Genomic DNA, 26,582 nt, shown 5'->3' on the forward strand with positions numbered 1-26,582 from the left:
TTATAATTATTTGTTCCTCGTTCTTTACTAATTTTTGGATTTGTATAGGTATTGGATCCTTGCACTGACAGCAGCTGCTGCAGCATGTTATCAAAGAGGAAAAGAAAACCCATCACTCAATCACTTTTGTAACCTCGGATTACATTTTATTTACCTATTGTTCGATGCTGACTACCATAACGGTAACCAAAACAGACCAAAACAGGCAAATGCGATGTATTAAAACATCTGTCAATCTTTAAAGGACTTCAGAATTTACTTTTAGAAACGTTAAACAAACTATTGCTTATTCCACAGAGTCTCAAAGTAGCAAATTACCAAAGGCCATTTTGGGTGAGTGAGTGGCGCTGAGTGTATGAGAGAGGCGAGCGGAATCTTCAAAAGACGCTCTCCGCGCTCAAGGATGACCGCTCTGCTCCACTACGCTCACATGCTTATTATTTTTCCTCAACAGTCTTCCCCTCACAAAACAAAATTTATTTAAAGTGGAAATTATTAGAAACATGCCAACACCAACATAAGAGTAAAGCTAATGTTTTATGTTAGTTTAAGCACAAAGTAAAAAGTAAAACCCAACTTTAATGTGGCAATAATTAAGACCAAACTGAACATTGTGCGTTTATGGTGCATGTCAGCAATGCTTTCTCTTTGGAGCGGGGTGTGGTGGAGGTGGGGCTTGGGTAGACGATTATCGATATGACATTTTTGACATATCACCCAGCCCTAGCGTGTAGCAGCAGAAAACTCAGGAAATTAAGTAGTTGTCTGCAAAATGCACCCTCCCCAGATTTTACAGGACAGGTAAAACAAGTATGCAAAACAAATATTTCCTTAGCGTATTACAGAAACAGCTTTACCGTCAGCACATTTTTATATTTACTTTCAAAGGGTTTCAATTAAGTCAGTCTTTTCCCCCCCATTTTAACATGGATTTCCATGACAGGCAAAATGGCGGATAGCAGCGTAATACATGGGTTCTGATTGGTCAGCTCGCCTGTCTATCAAACTCTTTGCGAAGGGTTACTTCTGAATTAAATAAAAATAAATTGTGCCAGGTTTAATTCGTCCTCAAACAACAATATGACAATAAGTGTTTTTTTTTTTTTTTAAAACAGAATTTCAGATTGTAAATATACATCAACATTTAGGTTCACTTCAAAGTTTGGTACAGTCCAATCCAAAGAAATAAATCCAGGGAAAGGAAAGAAAAAGTTATACTCTGTCCTCTCCTGTGCTCTAGTAGCAAAAGGGTTCTCTAATGCACACAAAACAAAGTCTATGAACTCCCTTTTCAGGAAAGTTCAGTACTCCCAGTTCCAGAAATGATCTCTCACTGAAAGAAAACAATAGTTTACTTACCAGTGTTGAAAGCAGAAAAATAATGCACATCACCACTCTTAGTGTGAGGATGAGGTGTTGAACGATGTCCTGTAGATGGCATTTCTGCTACTCACAGCAATTGCCCCCGAGATCCTGACGACAGCAGCTTGATCTCACGAGATCAATCTCAGCTGATGGAGAAAATGAAAAATACACTACTTAAAAAAAAAAAATAATTTAATCACACTGTTTTATACATATTTTGGGCTGTGATGGGCACAATTATTCTGATGACGAAAAAAGGTGGCACTTTGTGAGCTAGACAACTCAGAATACACAACTTGGAAAATAAAATACTGATATAATGACCACAGCAAATGAAAGAGCTTACAGGACGCAGTGAATATGAGCATACGCTTAAACCAAATGCAGTACCATGATTTTTTTTCCCCACAAGAAGTCTAAATGCCCTGGATATTGAGGGAAATCAGTGTTAAAAAACTCCTCCTGTGGCCATGTCATAATAAGCTTGGGTAAGTTTACATCTTAACAGGATGGCATAGCATTTTCTGTCTCAGTCGTTTGTAAGCTCTGTCGGTAGCTGTGGTCTACTAAAAGACTCAAAGGTATCAGAGCTAAAATAAAAGGCAAAGAAATGGTCTTTAGAAAGTTTTATTCGACTGCAGGCATCTTGCCATAATTTTGTAAGAAAATGACTAGGGAAGTAAGATATCACTTTTCTTGTTGCCCTTCAACTGAAAATTACAACCAAAAATGAAAAAAAAAAAAAAAAAAGTTGTTGCAGTAAGTGCTAGTAGCTCACCGAATATAACAATTTGACATCATCAACACAGTTGATATGTACTGCGCACATAAAATAATGGCATTACCCATAGTCCAGAAACTTTTTTTTTAAAATAATATACATCTTTCATTGGTTTGAAATATTTCATATTTCAGCAAAAGACATCATTTATATTATATTAAACTAAAAATGTCTTAATACCCGGGGACCACTTTAATCATTAGCAGGTGTCTAATAACTGTCTCGTTAGTACAACTGGACACTTTAAAGCAGCATCATGTGATGTGTATCACGGGTGTAAACGTAACTGTCGCCCTTCATAAACTACACAAAGACGAACGCATTCTTCGTCACAATGCAGCCTTTTTCCCGCCGTCTATTCTCGCTCCACATCAAATTTCAAAGTAAACGCCCACTAAATAAAATTTGTAGATCCCCACCAAATAGCTAATAATTAAGCACATATTATTGCCTTATTCTACATCCATAATCCTACCCAATACTTATATTTAACAACAATATTACTAACTATTAAAACTTAAGAATTTATGGCAGGGAAATTTGTAGTTAATAGTTAACATGTGTTACCTAAATATATTAAAAATAAATAAGTGGAAAAGGCAAAGCGAAAAAAAACTGAAGTTGCCAAAAGAGATATCAAATCAGCAATATATATATATATATATATATATATATATATATATATATATATATATATATATATATAAGATCACTTGATCTGGAGGTTAGTTTTGCATACATTCTAAATCATAAACATCTTAGAGACATCTAATCTATTTGACATCTATAAACCAGCAGATGTAAATCCATATATATTCCAAAGAATATTTTAAGTTAAATACTTTTCCGTTTTTTTAAAGTCATTCAGTGTGTTGCTTACTGTTCTAATAGGAGAAAATTGTCTTGACTGCACATTTTTTTCAGTTTGGTTGCCATACTCTTCCAGCCAGAAGAAAAAAAATTATATGACACTAGCCAGTGTAGCTTGGCCTCTAATTAAAAGATTTAAGATTAACATGAATCTGATTAACATAAGGACGCTCGTCCTGTCTGTCACCACATATCTTGCCTGACTGGTGAGAAACGCTACGAACTCTGCAGTTTTGTCAGACGACAATCAAAGGCACCGAGTTTCAATGCCAAGATCAAGGCTGACACTTTAGACACAGTTCCTCACCCCAAAAACGCACTATAAAACATCATCTCTTGATTTGCTCTCTCACTCACATCTGTGTCATCGGGGGATCGATGTCAGCTGCCTCTGCCTCTCCCCCTGCAGCTCTTCCTCGACTACAGCGCCGCATCAACTTTTAAAACAAAAGAGAGATGGGAGAGCCTCTCTCTCCGCCTTCTTGCTCTTCTGCGCCGTGGGAGGCTGAGCTGCTTGTGAGACGGAGTTCAAACTTCTTCGCCTTTTTTATTTTACTCGGTTTCTCCTTCTCTCAATTTTTTTTTTTTTTTTTTTGCCAGAAGCAACACGCTCTCTCGAACTCGCACTGACAAAAATGACTGTGCATCTCTCTCAGACAGACACAACCCAATACTATCTGCGATGCATATGCCAACACATACACACCTAGTGCTGTGTTTGACAGGTACAAAAAGTTAGGCTAGCCAAGTAAAAATGGACTGAGAGTAAGTTTGAGCACAGATGAGTAAACCAAAGCTGTACTGCAAAAAAATAATCTGATATATACAGGGGTGTGAAAAAGTGTTGGCCCCCTTCCAGATTTTTTTTGCATATTCGTCACACTTTAATGTTTGAGATCAAACTAATTTAAATATTAAGATAAGATAACATGAGTTAACACAACATGCAGCTTTTAAATTAATGTTTTTATTATGAAGGCCATTGCTAAAGTTTTGGGACTCCAGTGAACCACAGTGAAAGCCATTATCCACAAATAGCGAAAACATGGAGCAGTGATGAACCTTCACAGTAGTGGCCGGCCAAACAAATTTACCCCAAGAGCACATCGACGACTCATTCGAGAGGAAACAAAAGACCCCACACCAACATCCAAAGAACAGCAGGCCTCACTTGGCTCAGTTAAGGACAGTGTTCTTGACTCCACCATAAAAGAGAGACTGGGCAAAAATGGCCTGCATGGCAGAGTTTCAAGATGCTGAGTAAAAAGAACATAAAAGCTTGTCTGAGTTTTGCCAGAACATCATACTAACAGTAAAATATGATGGTGGTAGTGTGATGGTCTGAGGCTGTTTTGCTGCTTCAGAATCTGGAAGACTTGCAGTGATACATGGAACCATGAATTCTGTTGTCTATCAAAAAATTCAGAAAGACAATGCCCGTCCATTTGTTCGTGACCTCAAGCTAAAGCAAACTTGGGTTCTGCAGCAGGAAAATGATCCAAAACACACAATAAAAAAAAATGAAGACTTTTTGAAGTCTTGACCTGAATCCAAATGATCTTAAAAACACGGTTCAAGCTCAAAAACCCTCCAGTGTGGCTGAATTACCTGAAAATCCTTCACTGCGCTGTAACTCATTTCACGTTAGTGCAAATGCTTGATTGCAATTGTTGCTAAGGGTGGCCCAACCAGTTATTAGGTTTAAGGGGCAAGCACTTTTTCCACACAGGGCCATGTGGGTCGGCATTTTTTTCCTTCATAATAAAAACCTTCATTTAAAACTGCATGCTGTGTTTCCTTGTGTTATCTTCGATTCATATTTAGGATTTTTTTTTAATGATCTAAAACAAAGTGTGACAAATTAAAATCCGGAAGGGGGACAACACTTTCACACCACTGTAAAGTATCCAAACATCAGTGCAGTGACAGACAGATATATTAAATTTAGAAGCTGCGTTTTCAATATTTGTATGATTTAACAATATTTTCATACCATATAATCATATTTTCTGAAATAGGCAACACTAATACTCCTTAATTAAATCATGACGTTAATTAAATCGGGTGGGCCAGTGTGGCGCAACCAACAGGACCTGTTCCTCGTCGTCCCTGACCTTGCAGAGTGTCTGCGCGAGAAGACTTGCGTAGCCCCCCCAAGACCAGCTGTGAGTCAGTGCATCCATGTCCCTCAGTCAGGGATTGAAACAGCTGGCAGTGGGAGGACTTGCGGGAAGCAAACCCCTGAAAACAAACCGAAGAAATGGTCTGTGTTGAGGAAGAATCGAGATATGGAAGTACACGTCCTTCAGGTCGAGGGCTGCAAACCAATCCTGGGGCTGAACACATTTGGTAATGTGTTTCTGGGTTAACATTTTGAACAGGAGCTTGTGAAAAGGCCCAATTTAAAACACGCAGGTCTAGGACTGGAGGGACCGGCTTCACTGCATCCTTTGCCAGGAGCACATCTTCCTCGCACAAGACAGGAGCACTCCGGACAGTCATGAAGTCTCAACAATGTATCCTCTTTTCTTGGTTTCCTGACCTCTGGCAATCGGGGGCACTGTAGGCAGCAGCAAAGGGGTTGTAAGCCCCTCACTGCTGCACCACGAGGCCGGTGGCCCAGGGGATGAGAAACTACTCTCTTTTTGAAAATGTGGGTTGGGGGCAACTTCCTGGGGGAGGCTAGACGCACCGGCCGGCCTTGACTGGGTCTTAGAATGGGCGAGCAGCCACAGGAGGGCACCCTTGGTGACGGGCAAGCGGAGGCGTGGCCCAACAGTTTCTTTGTACTATTGACTCTTCTCAACAAATATCAGATTTGTTTTTCTTTTTTTTTTTAATAAAACCTGTCATGGTGACGAATTTTGACCTGTGTGGCTCACAAAAATATTATAATCTAAATCAAATAACTTAATATACAATACATATTATATATTAAATATACTGGAAAACAATTACAGATTAAGAAAATGTTTTTGACATGTATATGTCTGCTTGGCGTCTACTCATTCTCATGCTCTTAAACATTCTGACAGTTTTGCTCTAGTGAGGCTGTATTAGTCAGTAAAATAATAGTCTTTAAACCAGGTGTTGAATAAATCAGCCTTGATAGTAGAATTCATTTTGGAAGAGTGAAAAAGGCAGCTCATTATGATTTATATTGGAGTTGTGAGTCCTTATTTCCCACAGAACACCAGCCACTCACACAAAATAAACGTCTTCAGTACACACAAAATTACAACATGTCATGAGACAAGCAGAATAATACAAAAGAGAGACAGACCCATTTGCACAATGCGGGAATGCACCTTTCTCTCCAATTGTTTATCTGTGATTGAACAGAATGCAGATCTACTTCTAAAACAGCCATGACGGAACGTGTCATTTGGACCATTTTGTTCCACTTTGTGAATCAGCCTATACTGAGAGATGCTGCAAGTGGGAAATGCTGTGTAAAATCTCCTAGTGGGAAGAAATGTTATTTCTGACAACTCAATACGACACAACCATCTCATATTAATTCATGCTAATGATTTTTGAGCTTTTAATTTCTCTAATTTTACACCTATGACAGTGATCAAGTAACTGCAGTCAATCATTTAGGTCCCTTTTACAATTGGCATTCTGCCTAACATCTCTATTTGAGGAAGAAAATGTAGGGGTGAGTAAATAATAAGAATGTTTATTCATTTCATATATTCAAAACACACATTTTCACATCAAATCGCATATACTAGCTAACACTTCATCACATTAAATGCCAGGTATAAATGTTCACTTGTATCATATTACTCCAACCATATTCTGAGGTATTGAGTAACAAACAACAACATTGACATTAACACCTTATTTATTATCTTAACGCCAAACTATCCTAATGAGTCCTGGACAATGTGGCCATATATTCATGTATCAACCCATTATCACTATGTCCCCAAATAAGCAAAACACAACTGCGCTTAATCAAAAGATATGCTACAAGCAACAGAATATGACAAACAAGCTCAATAAAATGCAGTTACCGTATCCAGCTTGCGTTTTTCTGAAAATTATTTTATACTCCCTTGAGCCTATTGCAGTCAAAAAGTCTTTTTTGGCTGAGGCCAGCCATTGTTTTTATTTTGTTGTTGTTTTTAGATTTCCAGTGCAGAAACAATCACTTGACCCTTTTGCTAAACCCTGCCTTAAAAACATTTCACCAATCAATCAATATTTCGATTGTGCAGTTTTCCTTCCTCCCTCATGTACTTATTTGTACGGTCTCGCATTTTTGGACTTTCTGTTGACAAACTGCTATATATAAATGCACTAATAACTGAAGCTTTCAGAGGTAACAGTAGGTTCACATGGCTTCCCTCTTCATGGTGATTACCTTTAAACGTTTTCATTACCTGTTGAAAAATCATGCAGTTTTGAAGCATGACTGCTGGTTTGAGATGGTTTAGCTGGTCCTTAGCTGGTCATGTGCTGGACCTGAGCATGAGCTAGTTGCTTAGGACCAGCACATGAGCAGCTAAGGACGAGCTTAAACCAGTTCAACCCAGCAGCCATGCTTCAATACACACCTAACCAGTGGATGATCTTTTTTTCAGCAGGGTTTTTCAGTTTTCAATTTCAGTTGGCTGAAATGCTGTTCAGTGCCTGATTATTTATTTTCATTCTTTTCGCACATTGCATGCCCCATTCTAACCAAAGTTGAAAATAATCGACAAAAAAATCTTGCAGTTAGCTTGTGGTTAGCAATAGCTAACATACTTCACATTTAGTAAACTAACAGATTAGCGTGATAACATTGCAAGGTAACAATTAGCATGCTAACCTACCATGCTACTCAATGCCAATCCAACATACTTTAAGCTTCCTTAGCCTGCTAATCATACTTTAAAAATATTGGATGCATATTTCAAATTACTTTTTGACACTTTAACTATCAGCGTTATTTGTGTTCCTACATGCACTTCACCCGCTCTCACCATAAACCAAGAACCATAAACATTTCTTTCAATGCCAGTATACAATAACACCAGCAAAGTGCAAGTGAAACATCACAGACACATTCGTGGTTTCTCCCTGGTTCGTGACACATGGAGAACAGGGGCTATGTCTATGGTCTTAGTTGTCCATTTTCAGACATGCTATCATGAAACCAAACGTTCCCAAACACCCTAACTCGCATACAAACCATCAGGAGAGAATTACTGCACCAAACACAGCTTGAAATGCAAACCACTCACATGACACCACAAGACAAAATGCAGCATCACTATCATTCATCACATAGCTTCTCCATGACCCCAGAATATGACACATTTCCCCCATTTTCCAAGAATGTAATGCATTTAAGTAATCAATGACCAAGTATAAAACACATCAGAAAAAAAATAGGAACATTTTATTGATCAGAGCTTGTTCCATAGCAAGAAGAACAGAGCCATGTGAAGAATAGAAATCTCAGTTCATTAATAATAAATTAAAATATACTTAAAGTATCAGCTTTGTCTCAAATGTTTCTTAAAGTTCTTAAGAGAAATAAAAATACATGGGTTTTTTTATTATTACTGTTGTTGTTTACTTGATTTCTTTCACAATTGTAGGAAAGGTTGTAACTGTAAATTCATATTTTAAAAAAATACATTTTATTATGGTGCTAATCTTTCACATGAACATTAAATAATATAACACCAAATAAATAATTAACCACATAAACAGAAATCCATTAATATGCACATTTTAACAGCTTATTGCTGTGAAATTTGACTTGGAAGTCCTTTAAGTTGACATTGATGACACCGGTCCCAAAGAGTCAAGCAATTTTCTTAATTATCTGGATTATTAATGACTTATTTTGACTTGCTTTTTGGTCAGTTGTTAGACCCTGGACCCTCCGGAAAGAAAACAATTGAATAAACAAATAAACAACTGTAACCATGGCAACTAACCATTTTCAGACACTTCTTTTGAAATTCACAAAGCAATATAAATAAAAAAATACATTTTACATTTTTCATAAACTTTACTATCTTCAAAACTTTGAGTGAAATACAAATGAGACAACTGATGGCATGCAATATGAACCTACACTAATTTGCTCAAATATTTTGGTCTTAGATGAATTCAATGAGAAATATTTGTTCATAATATTGAATTCTCAGACAATCTTGGCAAAAGTGCTGCTGGGATCTCTTCAGAAACTCTTAATAAAACACGTTTACTGATGCTTTTATCTCAAGAAAAAAAATCTAAAGATACAGAAAATATAGGTAACAGTCTCCATTTGCTTTCCACTGAATCTGTTTACTGTCTTGGAGAAATGTTAAAGAGATTTTGTTTGCATTTATTTTGCTTTATATGGAATGTCAAAACATGAGGACCTTGAGAACTGGAAGGTTTGACAGATGTAAGGAATGTCTGGATCGCCTTAATTTTAATCTGGGAATAAAACCACTTGAGCACTACTCCCATCTGGTGAAATGGCGTGAAGAGAAAGCTCCAATAGACATGTAAAAAATAAGTCTGGAGGCATCTCACTCTGACGGTCTGCCCGGGGGACACAGAGCCCCACATCACAGCCCATGGTGCTGACAGCACTGAGGAACACAGACCTGTGAGTGGCACTCTATCACTGGGGAGCACACAACAGCGTTCACACACACACAGCCCAAATACAGGTGGAAGAACTATTGGCGAAAAGACTTTTTGCTTTGACAACTCATACGGAATAGGAGCTCCGTTCCTCCAAGGACATTTCTCAGCAATGTTTTGTTTGTATGTAAGGCAGAGAGAGGCAGAAAGAGGCAGAGAGAGAGAAAGAAAAAGAAAGAAAGAAACAAGACATCATAGAGAGGCAAATTCTATATCTACTGAGATTGTATTAGTTCATGTAGTAGCAGAAACCTCAAAAACTATAGTATTACGTTATCAAGGACAAATCCAGGGGATAATCAAGAGAATAAACAATGAAAAAAAGCTCATGGGAGCAGTAATTATATCTACACTTTAGATATACATTATTAGTTAAACATCAGTTGTAGCTATATCAGCTCATTTATAATTTATAATGATATAATCATTTTAATTTTCAACACGTTCCAGGAAAAATAAAACTAAAATGAAAATTGTGTTCTAGCATGCTTCCCATTTGTCAGTATGAAAAAATAAATTTTAGAATGTTTTACTTAAGAAGTAGTAATCTAACACTAATATCAAAAAAAAAAAAAAAAAGATAAAAAAATGCATAATGTAGATAACACTAAACGCATGTCCTTATTTTGTGGAGTTCAACATAAAATATGACCCTGGAACATTTTACATTCAAAAATTCTCTCTACACCGTAACCTAACCTATTATGCCTAATATCTGAGGACATGATAGATGAATGACACTTATGTGAAAGCCCAAAACACTGATTATAAGCTTAAACTTCACAAAAGTTCTTCAAATCTAATTTGGTTAACTGCAGTGTTGTTCCAGGGTGAACAAAGATGTTGATCCAGGAACATGTCGCACTCAGCAAAATCAGGTTCTGCAACACTAAACAGAGATGTAAACATAATTTAATTAACTATTAGAGTGTCTTATATGCCTCCCCAGTAATTAAATATGCATGTGCAAGTTTATGGCCACGCTCTCTCAAACACAACGCGCATTTGTGTAAAAAAAAAATCAATGCAAACACGCGTACATATCATATATGAGGACTGCAGAGAGCACATCGCTAGAAAGTCAAAACCAAGACATTTTAGGTAATTTAGACATCCCAGCCAGGAAATGGCAAGAAAAGAGAGGACATATGGTCACCCTAGGATAAACTGATCTATTTGAACTCAGCCGAAGCAAACAAAGTTTCTACTGCTCTGATGCGTTTCCTTTGTGGCTCAAGGCATCATCACATTCACCAGACTGTGGATCCTTAGTTCAAAGCACGGTTGAGAAGGTGAATGAAGGGACAGTTATTAAAACAGCTCAGCTCTCCGGTGCCTCACTGTGTCCTTCTCCTCCATTTGCCCTCCTTAGCCTAAACCAAGTCAATTAAAATCAGACTTGTCAGATCAAACAGACTTCCATTTACTTTTGCACACATAACAACCCCCCGAAGAATGCAGGGAGGCTGAAGAGCACTGCCTTTTATTCACGACTAGAGACGGATCAGGAGAAGAAAGCTTGACGTTCGAGGACAGGCGAGCACTCTGCCCGGAGATCCCATGATGCATTCGTTGCTCGATACGTCCCTCACAGCTGCTCCAGTTCAATTAGGAAAGTGGTCTGTGAGGCTGTTTGATCTGCTTGAGGAGCTAGAGAATAAGCTGCGATCTCCACATGAATGCAGGATGATTCCCTCTCTCACACACACAAAAAGGGGGGTCCTTCTCAAAGTCTGTTTGCATACTATTCATGATTTCAAATTAACTTTTTTTTTTGTGGCTGGATGGTATGCAAATACGTCAAATTACGAAAGCTCAGTAAATAAAAAGTTAATATTACAGACACAATGCTGCCAGATACACTCTCAGAAATGAAAGGTACAAAAGCTGTAACTGGGGAGGTAACTTTTCAAAAGGTGCATGTTTTTATGTAAAATGTAGTCAATACCAAAATCCACTGTGCCACGCCACCATGAAGCTCAACTCTCCTAATGAACTGAAATGAAATTGAAATGCTCACTCGGTCCTTTAGAAAGGCAGGAAGCTCAATATGGCCTTAAAGCTGATTACTTTTCTGAACTGCTCAAGATGTCCAAGAAACTAAGGATTCAATTAATTATTCAACAACAACAACTTTCAATCTAATATATAAAAAGATGACAAGGTCTTGTTTTATTATACTGCTGACACTACGATGAAAGACGGTGTCATTGCAGGACATCAGACAGCACTGAGATTAGACATACTTCGGTGAACATCCAGCATACCTCTATAGTTAATGAAATTGTGCTGCGATGCAACTCAATAATGCTAAAACACACACAGTTTCCAGTAGAATGAAAACAATGAAACGGCTGTGTACAAATATGGCACTGCAAACTGCTGACAAAGGTCTTTGGTCTAACTCCCAGTTTCTACAACATGTACTGAGGCAATACATTTTTTGGGGGGGATCTTAGATTTGTAATATTTCTAGATAGATTTTCCCTCTGCCAAAAAAAAGTTTAAAAGGGAACTTTTCTGCTACGGTTGCATTTTTTGGAGTCTGACATTAACTTTTCAGTAACAGGAGAATATTTGCCCCATGGATGCAATTTTCAGGGGCATTTTTATATTTATGAGGGCATATTCCTTCCTAACCATATAAAAATGTGTCATCCTTGTATCAAATACTTCAATTTAATGAGTTCATTAATATAAAATCCTGTTAATTATTAACTCCATAAAATAAATCAACTTTAACTTACATCTATCTATATGCACGTATATATGTGTGTGTGTGTGTGTGTGTGCATATACACACACACACACTTAAAAATGTTATGAAAGAAATCATTCGCTCTCATGTTGTTCCAAACGTATTTGAATTCCGACATACTTTGAAGAATGTTGGAAACGTTGCTTGTCCCCATTTACATTGACTACTAGCAAAAGTTTGGTTACCAATGTTTCTCAAAATATCTTTTCTGTGTTCAGCAGAAGAACGAAACTCACAAGTTTGGAATATCTTGAGTGTAAGTAAATGATGACCATTCATTACTAGCCTGCCACAATTTCAGGAGCATTTTTGTCATTTTTAGAGGCATTTTGAATCATTTCTGAATCTGCTTTGCACGCGCTAGACTCATCTCATATTGTTCTCTAATTTCAGGAGCATCGTACAGTGGCAAATTCCCTATGAATCCAGATCTCGTGTTACAGATGCTTTCAATTTGTTTAACAGAGCTCTGCTGCAAAATCTCATTAGGAATTTTATAACTTTAATATTTGAAGTTCTTCCAGTGCTGTCACAACATTTATTACACAATACCCTAATTTGCATCCTAAGTGATAAAGGCGTGCATAATGACTCCCATTATACCGACGTGACAGGGGAATTCAGGTTCCTTTCAGCACCTCCTTTATTACAAGACTCGAGCAGCCATGATGATTATAAAAGACGGTGCTGACCTGTACAATTAACTCTGAATCACATGAAGAAACTCACAGAGGAAGATGTGGCTTTGACAATGACTGCATTTACTTGAAAAATAATGCCTCACAGGAAGACTCTGAACAAGCGAGTGATGTCTTCGTGTGTTGGGACAGTGAGAGTTTGCTGAGATGTTCGCATGTCTCATCTGACCTTATCACCCTGGACAACAGAGCCTTGACGTAATGGCGTATACAAGATGCCTCATTTTGGAGAAATAATCTGCAGTGCTTCGGCAGAGATCAGGTCAAACGTCTGCCGCTCTCCCCACTTTTTACTTAGCTTAGCATTTTGTCAGTGTGTCAACAAGGCGCAACTTTGAACATGACAGAAGGTCGACATTTACAAGGCACCCTAATGCCCCCGAGAAGACAGGTCACGCCTGCGTCACTCACTAAACCAATGATTCTCTAACGGGCCCATCAGCACGGACTCAAGAAGGTCACGCAGACCTTGTAACGGGATAGAGACTGAACATAATCTGATGAACTGCCATATCCCATAACTGCCATCCAGCCCAAACGAGAGCAGCACTGAGCTCAGAAAGGTGTCAGAGGGGAGCAGATTCTGACATTAAACAGTAAGAGCATTATCATCTTCACCCTGACAGAGCCAAAGACTAGTTTAAGATGATATGTGTGAGAGGGTTTAATGTCACACGGTGGGAGAGCTTAACAATACCACCAGCTGTCAGACAGGATGTGCAAAAAGCCTGTGAGGGCAGTCAGATGTCCTACATCAGAATCTAGAGGATGTTTCTCATTTGACCTCCTGAAAGGTAGGTCTAGTATGGGGGGCGTTTCATGCACTTCACAAGAAGGATTAGCCCGCCGTGCAGCAGCAGGGGACAGAATTAACTACGGTGAAAAAGAAATTCAGTGTTCTGCTATCACACTGGCTATATTATTGAATCAGCAATAGTTCGTTTGAATTAACATAGTCAACAGGATGCAGACGCATAATTTAACTTTGAAGAAGTAATGAATTTTAAAGGAATTTTAAGCCAACAGAACACTGAGTTTCCCAGAATTACATTATTGAATAAATTCAGAAAGCAAGATTTTTAATTAATTCGTTAAATAAAAAAATAAACAGTAAAAGACATTTACATTATTACAAAATATTGATGTGTCAAATGGTGCTGGTTTGACATGCATTCAACAACAACAAAAAAAGTGTAACAGTTTCCACAAAAATATTAAGATGCATTTCAACATTTAATAATTATATTTATAATTTATATTTATATATAAAATATTTTAAGTACGGACGATTCAATGTCTAAAAATTCTGAATGATCATGTGACTTAATAACAGCTTGATGTCACAGAAAAAAGATATAAAAAATACATTTGAGTATAGCCTATTAAAACTAAATGTAACATTAGCCTAATTAATTGCCTTTATTCTCTCAGACATAATATATATGTAAGACTTGAAGTTGTCCCCAAGTTATGCCCCCAACCTTATTATCATCATATTTGAATTCATGAATTATTCCATAACTAATAGAATTCTCCAAAGAGTGAACTATTTAAGGGCCAGTTTAAGTTTCCTGCCATTTCTCTCACTTTGTTATGTTGGTCAGTAGAAGGACACCCAATCATCATATGATTTCATACAGGAAGCAAAGAATGCAACTTTTAACTTCGGTTGTAAAATAGTTAATGTTATGATCAGAAAGTTTTTGGAAAGAAGTAGTTTTGGTTACCATTGACTTCTATAGTGTGAAAATAAATGATTCATTTTTCAAAAGTATATTCTCCTATGTTCCACGAAAGAAATTCATATAGGATCAGCATAAAGTTGAGACAGAATTTTCAACCCGCTCAAGAAAAAGACACACTCATATTTTTCAGTAGCCTGCGCACTAAAAAGCAAATCAACTGATCGATAATTGCAATAAACAGAAATACACAGCTTCTCGTAAGCGGTTTCTACTGCAGGCCATAAATACTGTGCTTAATGAGGGAGCGTTTATAGCACTAGTCTGGACACAGCATAGCACTGCCTGATACAAGCTGAGGCCAATAAACACAGCCAGCTTCATATCAACACACTAATCAGCTAAACCAGCCGCACGGCATTCACTTCACGATGACCAGACACCGGGTTAAATATACAACGAGCACCACGGAATGAATGACTGTAATTGCAGCGTAACCTGGTCTTGTCTTACTCGCTGCTAAGGGAATTTTAACTGTGTTTCGTCCCAGGTGCTCTTGAGGTCATTTAGGAAACTGATTTCACCGACAACAAGGGTTGCGGTGTCAGGGGATTCATTTGATGTCGTGTCAGCCTCTGTGTGAGAATTCTTTGATCTCAGGGCAGAATCTCTAAGCTACGGCTGGCCATGTGATTATCCACGAACAACCTGTTACTTGCAGTTTCTGACCTAATCCTATCTTCCCCTCACAGTCCTTTTATCTGTCTCCCATCTCCCATTTCTGGTCCATCCAGCAGCGCTTTCATTCCACACCACCTCCCAATCTTACTGTCTTACTTAGGCCACAGTCCATTGAAAAGCCATCTGAAGCCATAATCAATTCCAGCTGAATCAATAACACTTGGCTAGGAGGAGCAGGAGGTGACAGAGTGCTCATTGAGCTGTCAATCAAATACTTACTCCAATCTTAGAGTTCACAGCGTTCCTAGCCGTGGGCAGGGTAAACGCCGAAGCTGCAGAGGTCCCTGGCGCAATGTTTGAAATTCCAGACGAGTAACGAAAACACTTCACTCCGCGCCATCAAATGCAGAGTAATCGAAAACGGTTCTGTCGGAGTGTAATCTTTATTACCGCCTGTATGTTTATCAACTTGGGATTGAAGCGATTTGAAGGAGCGGACTGTGATTTATAACTTGGAAGAGTGTTTTTGTGAAACATGTCTGCTGCCGGTGAGATAATTGCTTGGTGATTTTAAGGTTACTAGGTAGTGCAAAGTTTCTGGTCTTTTTGAAAGATGATGGAGAAAAACTGAAATATTTTAAAACGGGGAAGAACAAAATAAAGAGTGCCAACAATGCATTTGTTCGCCTGACGTGGTGCTTTTTCTTCACTAGGCAGAACAATGTGTCTGATGGGAGTTAGAACTTTTTCTGGGGTCTAAATACACTCACGGATGACTAATTTGTGTTGTTCTTAACAGACTGCTAGCCTAGGTCCTTTTTCCAAAAAAAGCTGTGAAAGGACCAACCACTGAGCCAGAAAATTGTAGTTATATATCTTCTCTTGTTTCAGTGAGATGTGAAGCCTGTGGAACCATCAAATGTATATGTCTTTAAAAGTAAAATAAAAGCAATTATATATACCAGGCACATGGAATTCTGTACGCATGTTGATTATGAGTGCCACAGGCTAGAATCCATTTTTTTATTGATACCATAGAAGTGGCATTGTGGGTTCCTTAACCTTTAAGTGATTAGTTTGTAATAAAATAAAAAGTATGTTTTTTACAGTGATGTCAGAAGAACAGATTTTGGTTCCCCAAAGAATCTTTCAGTGAACAGTCAACCAGTGAATCCATTAATCTGTGAAAAGTACCTTTTTCCAATATAATGAGCCTTTTTTGCAATGGAAAAATGTTAATGTTTGCTCATGGAACCATAAATGGCAATAAAACCATTTATTTTTAGGACTGTGTACATACCCATCCTACAACAAGTTTGAACCGCTAGTGGACTCTTTTGGCTTTCTTTTTCAGTTTACAGACAAAAACAAATACATAAATTAGAAATAATTCCTACAATGAATATAATTATTTTTTATAATGAATATAATTCTTTAGAGGCACAATTAAGATCCTTTTGGAAGGGCCTTCATATAGGGCTCAGAAATGCTGTCTATGTAGGTTTTGGAGCAGAGCAAATATGTGTTAGATTATTCCCGCCCACCATCATAGTAGCTAAAGATTAAAGTCAATGACTGTGAGGATTTAAAAAAAAAAAAAAAAAAAAAAACGTAAATCTGCCAAATCTTCATTTTGCATAAGAATTACGCATTTTGTCTCCAAGTATACACATCATATAACCATGTTAAAACGTTAACAATCAGGGGTTTTTTTATTTTTATAAATGCAAGTGTGTGGTATTTGACTAGAAAATCATAAAGGCAAATCACAACAATTGTATATATATCATAAATCTATGTTTAGCGATAAAAGGGGCGACACAGTAATGATGCCAAAAGATGTTGCCCCACAGCCTAACATATCCCGCCTCTCTTTATCTGTGGAATTCAGGTTTCAGTGATAGCTGCTTTTGTTTTTCACATTATGGCCTGCCAGACCTCCCACCCGGAGCCACGAGAGAATCTGGGGACGGGACCTGGAAAGAAAACCAACACCGTGGGCTTGAAAGGATGGATTTAGTTCAGGGCTTGCCGCTCGCCTGCTGCTCAGAATGGCTTTGAAGCCTCGAGTCTGCCCTTCGTCACACTGCCCACAGCGCCACTTTCCGTGGCAGAGCTCACAGCAAACCTTTGCTAACAAGACATGGTCGCAGCATCCAAACAGACATATCTCTTTCTTGACAGGTCTGTGTAGTCCTATCACGTTCCAGAGCAGACTGCAGGACAGCCTGTGCTGCTGATCTTACAGCGGTCTGCCAACAACATCAATTGCCCACTAGGAAACAGAAGGTCACCAGTGGGCCAATTTAGGACACAGTGTTTCGGCATAAGATGGGAGAGTATTACTACAGACGTTGAGTCTTTGGCTGTGATGGACAGACCTTGCCTACTCACTGTCTTATCTCTCGTTTTACAGACCTCTTTGCCATGCCTAAAGCTCCTCCAATGGATATTTCCAGCATTGGTCGCTTTCCAATGATTATATCCACTCAAAGTTATGCACAGGCATTACCTTGCTTATTCTTCTTTGATGCTTGTCACAAAGCCCCGTCCTCAATAAACATCCTCAATAACTGCTCTCAACACCACAGACTGGGTCTGTTAGCTCATTTGGCAGTAGGCTTACTAAGTCAAGCTGGTCTGTAAATAACGCTTCACAACAAGCAAAGTATCTGCCAAACCTAAACCAATTTGCCCAACTGCATTTACATTGCTAATTAAAAAGACTTCTGGATGTTTTGGACCTACTGCCTTTTGTCTTTCTGTGCTGACATAAACCATGGCCAAGACCATCAAGAAACAGCATTTACGGCCAATTTAACTTTAGGAACTTGACATTATTTTGAGAGTTCGATTATGATCAATGGCAAAAAATATGTAAGCTAAGATTTGCTTGAATCAAAATCAAAGCCATCAACAAAGCAATGAACCATGAATATTAATTACGTGACACAACTTTTGCCCATAGCCCTAAATTAAGAGAAAATAGGGCACTCACTGTAGCAAAGATCATGAAACGACACTTACAGACAATTTAACTTTTTAATTAAAACCCTGACATAATTCCGAGATAATTCATATGTGATAATAATGTGATATGGGATTTGATAGGATTACAAGCAACGGAATAAGTTTGGTCCCTGAATGTTAATTAGGTAATATAACATTCACCCATAGCCCTTATTGAAAAAAAAAAATTTGATTTCTGCCATGGTAAAAGCAATATAAAATTAGCTTTACAACCAACCGATTATATTAACTTGACATAATTCTGCATTAAATGATATGTGGTGGCAGACAAATGTAAGGTAGGATTCGTTTAGATTACAATCAAAACAATCAGCTTGGTTCAAGAATATCAAGTAGGTGACAAAACGCCCCCTAAGTAGGGTCCTACAGAGAAAATGTGGCACTAACCATGGCAACAAAAAAAAAAAAAAAAAAAAAAAAAAAACACGAAATGCCATTTTCACAAGCAATATAACAATTTAAACTTGGCATACTTTTAAACTGAACAACATGCAGTGGCAAATTATATAAAAGCAATATTGCACTAGCAATCATAAGTAAGTCAATATAAAACCAGTTTTGGTTACGTCAACGAAAACAGTGGGATCAAAGATCAGAAGATCTTGAGAATAGCATTTACTGATAAACTGTTCACAACAAGATGACTGACATTTATTTAGACAGTTTATTTACAATTTTGATGTCACGTTTTCTTTTCCATATATGTTTTGGTGGGACCAAAGGAGGATCGTGAACTTTCGTCATACATTCACTGACAGATGGAGTGGAAACGGAGGAGATAAGAGTAATGTCTGACAGCACAGCAGAGGATTCTTTTATTGTAGCACTCCGCGTTTCAACTCAGTCATCAGCTGTCTGTCTTCTCCCCGGCCCACTATCAACTATACTCATGAGTGACTGGAGGGATCCTGTGAAATCTGCCTTTGCTTTTAAGATCTAAAATAAAATGTCAGATTCTCTCCCATTGACCCGGTGTAAAGCTATCTGAGTGTGCTTTCGGTTAGACACAACATTCATATAGACAGAGACAGATTTCTCCCACTCATCTTGAGAAGGTTTAACTGACAGAGAGTAAATGAGCCCGTTTCTTTTAAGTGTAGGAGGTGGTCTGAACTAACGGTGGGGGGGATGGAGTGAAGAAAAATCGCACTGATCAAACAGTTTATCACACTAAAATTGGACAACTGTCCACAAAGTACAGAAAATAAGAACTCATTTCACTTCAGACATGCTCTTTTGTGACTGTACCATCTTTATTAGCTTGAGACCTGTACTTTGAAGGACTTTTGAGGGGGAAAAAAATGCCACTACCACAGCATGGAGAACTGATTCCAGGAAGACAACGCGGATATCAGTATGTCAAACATATGCAAAAGAAAAAAACCTCAAACCAAATCCCCCGAGTGCTCTTTTTTTTTTTTTTTTTTACTTCCACTCTCTCTAAGACAGACAAACCAATGTGACTTCAATGATTCGCAGTGGACCTGTCCCCCACTGGGATTCACTTTAAAGGAATAGTTCTGGTTCAAAGAATCTTCAACCAAATTTTGAGTGAACTACTCCTTGAGGCCTCAGCAGTTTTGATGTACAATTAAACTGTATAAATGCAGGAGACCGTTACATAACCAAAACGTCTGTGGAGAAGCTTGCAGAGCTGTTTTAAAAATCACAGTTTATTGAAGTACGTAGATGTTAAGAGCTTTTCTGGATGGTGTAACCACTGCAGCAGGCCGTCAGGAAAAAACAAGACAGAAATCAAATGGTGAAAACAAAACATTTCTTCATTTGAACGATTCTGCCACTTCATGGCAATGTGTGGCAATGATATCCAAAGTCAGGGATTGATTATGATAAATGATACAAATACATTTAAAGTATTATTCTACAAGCAAGATGCTTGAAAATCTATTATTTTCTTACTTTTATAAGTACCCTTGATCTCATACAAAGATATTACCTTTCATTTAACGTGATGAAAAAATCTCTGTTAAACTCAAATAAAAGCTACATAGACAACATCTACAATATCTGTATATATGAAGAAACATCTAAAACTATCAAAGGATTTTTTTTTAGATTATCAAAAGTTGGGCTATGTGACTTCAAAGTTAGGTTTTAAGGAGAATGTAGACACGCCAGTGACGTGACACACCTTTGATGTTCTGCCTTTGTATTATGTTTCTTTCATGATTTATTGTGCATCCGCAGTCTCACTTCCCGAACCCTTCACCTGCTTCGTGCAAAGAAACAAAACCTCTTGACAAACACATTTTGATGAAATCAGTCTACATTCTCCAGTCGCAATAAATATCAACAAGATATGGTGTTTCATCATAATGGCTCTATTAGTTTGCATCTTATAAAGTGCTCCCAGTGTCTATATATCTCTGCTCAGGACATTGCGATTTAGCACAGTTAACTGAATTGCAATTTGAGTCACATGTTCTAGTGCTGGAGGACCAGAACAAAAATGATCAGTCTTGGACTCATCTCATAACTCAAACTCTGTCCTGTCACATAATTCTGTAACCATTTAGCGCATATTAAATATTCATTCATTACAGTGGCACACTTTAAACTGCTCACTGCAGTCTGCTCATCCATACATTACAGTGATATATGCATGTTAATAGTACTGCAAGAGCTTAAGGCTGCTGAACATATGTTAAGTCCTCAAAGCCTTTTTGTTTGAATTGTGTAAACCTATTGTATAATAATGAATATTTTGTATTTAGTGTCCAAGTTTTTTAACCATTTCATGCATTACTTCACTTTATCTTGCCTGTGAGGCTTGTGAGATATGTAATACTACTGAAATTGTATGAATGTATTAAAAATCGAATCTGCAAAATATCCAATGAAAAATATGCGATTATTAACTTCTTAGCATTCACAAATCCTATTCAAAAAGAGATGTTAGGAATTAAGGGTTAAAGAGGGTTAAGGGTTAAAACCAAAGTTTATTCAAAACTAAAAATTAAAAATGATAAAGTTGGAACAAATATTTCAAATTCATACTGTCATCAAATTGCCTATACTGATAATACACTGATAATAATAAATCAGCTTTGCAAACAACGTGAACAATTTTTAGATTCTTCAATGCAAGCAAATGGATGAAACCATCTGTTGTGGAGCGTTTGAAAGTAAATACTAGAGCATTTTTTTGACAAATTTTGTGTTTATAATGTTGCTATTGTCCATCCACATTCAAAATTATTGTCAAGAGGGTCATCGTGATGGGAAGGATGCTTTCCAAAACTCTATTTATTTTCCCCACACTGACACTTATTCAAGGATTTGCAGAGTGAAGCTGAATAAAAGGAATGATCCACATTTGGAGTAAAAAAGCTCCTGTCTGACAGATATAGATGCTGCGCAGGGAAATAACAACACTCACCCCTTTTGCTGCCAAAATGTATTATTTATTGGCATGAAGGAAGACGTCTTAGTAATCTGGCGTCTGACAATAGAAAACAAAAACACTATCTAAAGCCTAATCCAATTACAGAGGAGAACAGGAGAGGAGTCACAATGTCATTTGTATCTACAAATTCAATCTCAGCCACTTTTTTTGCAGAATGCACAGCCTGCTTTCGTTTTATCTCAACAATTATGAAAAGTATCCGCCTTGCACCTGACAACCGCATAATTGTCTGTGGAATTTGTAAAATCTAATTGAAAGGGCAGGACAATATAACTTACTTTAACGCCAGAGTTTTATGCTGATGTACATCTCAAGCCCGGCTGAAGTTATAAGGTCTGCTGCTTAAGTCTTACTGACATCCACTTTCTCTATCTCTTTGTTTTCTCTTCTTCAAGCCTATGCATCTGCGGCAGGCCCATGAATCTTAAGTGAGACGCCCACATACTGTTCCCCTTTCCATCCATTACAATTATGGTCCTCCATCTGAAGGCTATCTCTGCATTTGTTTCCAGCATGCTGCCATCATCAGTACTACTGATTTACAATCTTTTTAAGAGTCAAATCACTTGAACGCGCAAACATTTTAGACAGAGGCAACCACTTCCAAAACACCTGTGTGTACCTTCATTTCTGAGAGTGTATGCATCACTTCTAGGCCAATGGTGGAACCAAACTTCTTTTCCATCTCAGAGTAAAACATAGCTTAAAATAAAATGAAAGGACTTCAAATAAAATGGAAAATGCTAAAAATGGCACCAAACTACCTTGAAAACATACACACTTGAAAAAGGATACTAGCCGAAAACATTGGTTAAGTAGTATAAGTGAATGAGTGGTTGTTTCCTCTTCATTACAACCAAACTATGAAGGCAAATTAAATTACATTGCCATTGCCCTTAGTGGTGCCAAGCTATGGAGGACAGTTTCAATTTTTAGCTACTTAAATTAACAAATATTACTAGTGGCACTAAATGGGTGAAAGTATTGGTTTTCAGCTAGACACAAATATAAGAGGAAAATTAGAAAATACTATATTTGCCAGAATCCACTAAAATCAGTACAGAAGCTGTGCTCGAAGTGGCAAACTAACATACAACTCCTACAATATGGCAGTATGCTGTGTGTATACTTTGAGTAGTAGTTAATTTGTATGTGCGAAATGCCCGGATTACCTGCTATGTTGGTTTAAATTTGAAGTATACATCTGAAGACACTGCGTGGGACACGGTCTCCCAGAACGCAAAGCGCGCGGACTAGCGCGTGCCAGGGCCAGTCGCGTTTCCACCGTAACTTGCAGGGCCTGATCGTGCCTCGTGCTGACGAGAACCTAGGGCCAACGCGGGCCTGCTGGGGTCAGAGCTGTGCTTGTAAACAAACGCGGAGCTTTAACGCGTCCACAGCGCGTTAACACATAACGCTAGCTTAAAGACTTTTAAAATAGCTCGTTTTGCGATCGCGATAGTTCCGTATCTGATAACATCTCTTTGCTGGTGACACGCTGGGGTCGCGTGACGTCGTTTCAAGAGGCGCGCGATAAGGTCACGTGGCTACAGAAGCGTCATAGTAATGTAATATACAAAGAAAATATAGAAATAAAAAAAAATAATTATGCAACCTTAAAGACAGCTCAGTGTTGATTCGGTTCTTTTAAATATGTCAAATTTATCAATTATGAAATGAGTTCAATTAGACAATTTTGCTTTGTTTACTACTATAACATAAAAAGGTGAGCAGGTTTGTTTGTGAGGTAACACAAAAAGAATAGTATAGGCAGTATACACTGTGTACTGCGCAGTAAGGAAGTATGCCATTTCGAACACAGCCAGTCACACTGTAGAATATAAAGTCATAAAGTCATTTTCAAGAAATAGCCACACTATGAGAAATAAAGTTGCAGTTATGAGAGAGTTATATGTTTATACTATTCAGTAAGTTGACCCATGAATGGATTACTTACAGGTTTGCACATTGAATTGGGACGGGATACATCATTTTGACAGTAAAAAAAAAATCCCACAAAATTCACCTTTAAAAGAAGACAAATGGAAATTATGCCATTAGCCGAATTTTCAAAATGCCATTTATAGTTAAGGTCAAAGTTTGGTGCAGAAGGTGTACGCATTAACTTTTCGTTTGAAAGAATGAGATTCCTAACGCGTGCTATCTGTACTTCTCAGCCTTGTCACAATAAGCAGGGCTAGACCAGTGTGAGCCTAAAAGATAATCTTCATCGCTCCCCTGAGCCAAATCAGCGTTTGAGGTCTTAATCAGGGCAGAAGGCCTCAGCGCAATGCAAAACGCAACTCCCGCGCAGGACGAGCTCCAGGGAAGCAACCAGGCAAACCGGCATCTTCATTACCACACACATCTGCCTTTATCTGCCGCTCTGAGACCTGCCAAGAGCCCTTTCGTAGTCTGGGTAATAGCAAAGTGCATCTCTCTCCAAAGTGTCTGCGATAATCCTTCGGCAGAAACTTCTCTGCCACTCTCTTCTCAGTTGTTATCACTTCAATGGGTTTATAACACTTTTCAGGATGTTCAGATTGTGGTAAGTGCAGCTGACAAACCCTTTATCTGTTCGGCTTCATAATGAGGTGTCACAAAAGAATACAAAAATAACAGAACAATAAAATGACGCAATATGATGCAAAAACGTTAGAGATGCAAAATCAACGAGACCAGAAATGTTCTAATATTATGTACAGCATTACAGCATGCACAGCTTTGTTTATTATTATTATTATTATTTGAGTTTAATTGTAGTAATTTGTTTGTACGTTCATTCAGAATATGGTAATGATTTATATTTTCATAATGAGATATTAATGTGCATGGATTTAGTTTTTTTATTATATTTGAACTGTTGTATTAAATTTAATTATTGTGCATGTTCAAATATAAAGGTAAAAGGAATTAAAAATGCTTTTATTTCAGTATATTTCTTTTTTCTTTTTTTTAGATTTTTACATTATTACTTTGTATCTAGCATAAATTGTCATTATGAAAACTGTTTAAGATTTTAAAATATACCATCCACATCTTTACTGAAGGCAAATAGTATGTTCATAGATATTTCTACTAATATTAGTTCATAGCTTAAATATATTAATAATGATCTTAATTGTTCCTACAATGGGGCTACATAACTAACAGTATATCACTAAGGAATGGCAGTCAATTATATTGACAATAATAAAGCACATCTTGTGTAAGCCTTGAAAGTGTAAAAGCAACTGGGAATTAAATAACTTTTAATGTAAAAAAAAAAGAAAAGAAAAAAAAAAGTAGTAGGCTACCAGTATTAGATTAGAACCGAATACACAGCACCTCAGACGGAAATATTCACAATATTGATTAAAGTGGGGTCTAAATCACCAAAAAAAAAACATATTTAAATGCTGTTTTAAAAATAGCCAGGGGCACAAACTTGCACAGGCGCAAACTTGCGCCGCGCGCGCCCGCCTCCATGATCCATCCCGAGACTGGATTTGCCCCGAGGCTTAAACAAAATACACACCGCTCATTATGTCGCTATTCCTCACGAAGACTAAGGCGTATTTATGTGAACTAGCATATGACGCCATGAAAGCACTTTCATGTTAGTCCCGTTTTGTATAGGGCTCAAATGTTTCTAGTTTCTAGCTTCACGCGAATCGCCGAGCCGCTGCTGGTTTCATCAACTAGACCTCACGAACACGAATAACGCCACTCAAAACTACAATTCAAGGCAGCCCGGAAGGAAGAAATGAGGGACGTGCCAAGGTGGGGTGACGGAGGAAGAACAAAAGGATGAAAGGAAAAACAGGCTGTTTGGCCTTCACGCACAACAAAGCACCTCTGATGTGAACAGTGCGCTAGAACTGTGTTTATGTCGTGTTGTGTGTTTGCTGCTGGGGGATTTCACCAGAGGAGGCTATTATCAGACAGCGATAGGCCGAAACAGTTTTAAGGGGACCGGGGCCTTTATAGAGATGTCTTTTAGCATTCGGCAGACGTAATGGGAGAGAAGAACAACAACCGCTCACTGTTGCTCCCCTCTGAAAGCCCAGAGAACCAGACTTCAAGAGATTAGCCAAGACACAATCTTCAAATAGAATTTACAGTCAGGTGAACAGTGGCCAAACTCAGAAGGCAACACTTTATGAGGTAGTGTTATATAGAAGGTCTGTATCTTAAAAATATACTCTTCAAGTGGAACAGTATGGAAAAACGCTTAAAAAGGGATTCTTTTGAAGATTAAAAGGATATTTTTGACCAGTATTTAGTTACCCATGCAGGCCTTGAAATGTGGTTACTCTTGTAAACTGTTGGTCCAATTAAGAGTCCATCCCATGCCTGACCATTCTTTAGTGGAACGTGTCTATGGGATTCTTTTTAGCTTGTTTTATGGTTTGCTAAATGTAATTGGATCTCAGTAAGTAGCACAGTATTTTACAGAATGTCTTGATCCAGTTAAAACACTCGGTTATGTAATTTAGATTTAACCCCATGCATACTAATGTATCCTAATAAGCAAATTGTTATAAAATGTCACACTCAACACTGGTGGAACACTTAAGTCAAAAAAAGCAAATAATGTTGATAGTATCTTAAATAAGAATGTTTAGCAGAAGTGTGTGTGTGTGTGTGTATATAAAAAAAAAAAAAC

The 26,582-nt window shown here is 37.8% G+C and overlaps 1 long non-coding RNA gene across 1 annotated transcript in view; it reads right to left on the bottom strand.

Moving 5' to 3' along the window:
- Positions 1–23,423, bottom strand: part of LOC122359476 — a 28,187-nt gene extending 4,764 nt beyond the window's left edge. Inside the window, exons 1-2 of the long non-coding RNA XR_006252705.1 lie at positions 23,107–23,423; positions 1,360–1,511 (exon numbers count right to left, since the gene is read on the bottom strand). This is a non-coding gene — a long non-coding RNA (uncharacterized LOC122359476). The remainder of the gene's footprint in view (positions 1–1,359; positions 1,512–23,106) is intronic.
- Positions 23,424–26,582: the final 3,159 nt, after the last annotated feature.

This window comes from Puntigrus tetrazona, chromosome 15, assembly GCF_018831695.1.
Source record: "Puntigrus tetrazona isolate hp1 chromosome 15, ASM1883169v1, whole genome shotgun sequence".
Lineage (NCBI taxonomy): Eukaryota > Metazoa > Chordata > Actinopteri > Cypriniformes > Cyprinidae > Puntigrus > Puntigrus tetrazona.